General features: G+C 39.2%; 1 pseudogene; it reads right to left on the bottom strand.

Annotated features, from left to right (window-relative positions):
• Window positions 1-1,285: 1,285 nt before the first annotated feature.
• LOC102428185 lies at window positions 1,286-1,852 on the bottom strand (annotated as a pseudogene).

Below are 1,852 nucleotides of genomic sequence, written 5' to 3'. Positions count from 1 at the left end.
CAACAAGACCCTCCTGTTCAGAATCCCTACACTCTGGCCCAATAGGTCTACTAGTATTTACTGTTCTTTAAACTCTCCATCAGGGTTCTGTGTACTACTATTCCATTACATAAAATTCAGTTAAGTCCCATCTTCATTTATCCATCCATTCATTTATTTAACATTTGTGGCATACCTCTCTATGCCAGGCAATGTGCCAGGTGCCACTGTGGGTCATTTCTCAGCCTATGCTTACTGTTCCCTGATTGTCAGATTTTTTGGGGTATATTTTGTTTCCCTGGCTACAGTGTAAAATTATACATCTTGAAAAATCAAAGTTTCTCAACTAGTGGTGGTGCCGCCCCTTTAAGGAATATTGGAAAACATGTGACAATCTTTTTTTCTTTAAAGGCACATTTAATTTAATATCAAGAGTGCAATACAAAAGGCCCAACATACAATGAAGGAACACATTCCCCAATTAACACCAATGACAATGCTCTTTCAACATGTGCCTGTTGGATGAAATGGGGATTTAATAAATTTCACTACTAAAAAATAACTCAGTGAGTCTCATCACAGCCAATATCCTTATACAATCTGGTTGTGAAATGCATGTTTATAATGCTTCAAACAGTTTAAACCTGAAGTTTGATACCACACCTTCATGTTTGTACAGTCCTCAGTAAGATTATCTACAGTATTAGCAACCATTTAAAGAACAAACCATTGATTCAAACCACATTGATTTAAGGCTCAATCAAGTAATAGAGAGCCCCCAATGAAATGGTTAAATAGATGAACTACTGTACTGATATCTATTAAATAGTTTCTTAGCAAATAAACCCTTGAAATGCAAAATTCACCTCATTTAAGTTTTGATCAAGAAGTTCAACAACAATCATGAAGTCCACAGTCTTAAAAGCAGAACTGATATACAGTGTTTCTAAGTTACTATACTCAAGGTTAAGAGTGATGCATATTCCATTTTTACATTTTACTGAAATTTTACATGTTCAATTCATGATTTTAAATCTCTAGGTCTTCATTCCTCCAAACAGTGTGCCACAGACTTAAGACTTCTGTTTCTCCCTCTATTTTTTTCAAACAGAAACATTTCTCAAGTGTCTACATGTCCTGGAAGGGGAATTTTTCGGAGGCGGCCACTTCTTCGGAATAGTCCTACGCCATCAGGCCTCTGAAGCAAGGGGTGGGGGAAGAGGAAAAAGCTGAAACACAAGGTTTATCTGGTTAAGTTTTACATTAACCATTACAAGCTGGATAGTATAAGAATGTGGATTTTTTGGCTCAAAAAGTCTGAGTCTTGGTGTGGAAAGGAGTACTTGGCTGTCCCACCACAGCTTTCTCGTAGTGGGACTGTCAGGGAAGTCTTGACTGGGGAGTATGATTTGTTTACCTGTCAGGCGTAAACTTCCAGGCACTCAGTTCATTTTGGGCTTGTTCCAGTTTGTCTGTAGTCTGCTCCAGTTCACCTTTCATTTTTAGGAAAAACAAGTTGATGGCGGGGTCTACCATTGTTGATCTCAGTTGGGCGACACTGGGCTGCTGGACTTGCCTGAGGTACTGGATTTGAGTGGTACACTCTTGCACCTCTTACTCCTTGGTTGCTAGTTGCATTACAAGGATGTTTCCCCTTCGTGCAGACTCTTGCTGTTGTTGCTTTTGTTTTTCTTCTGACTCCTGTAAGCCAGTTACATCATTGGAGTTCAGATCTGTGTACTTGCCCTCCAAAGCTTGCACATATGCTTCATACTGTTTCCATCTTACAATTAACTCATCTCGTGCCATAAGTTTGAAGTCTGTCTCACTCAGTCGGAACTTTTTGGGAAGAGGTTCCTCATTGGTCATCTTG

The sequence above is a fragment of the Myotis lucifugus genome, unplaced genomic scaffold (genome assembly GCF_000147115.1).
Source record: "Myotis lucifugus unplaced genomic scaffold, Myoluc2.0 scaffold_119, whole genome shotgun sequence".
NCBI classification, from domain to species: domain Eukaryota; kingdom Metazoa; phylum Chordata; class Mammalia; order Chiroptera; family Vespertilionidae; genus Myotis; species Myotis lucifugus.
The sequence above is the reverse complement of the archived record's forward strand: the minus strand, read 5'-3'. Positions and strand labels throughout refer to the sequence as shown.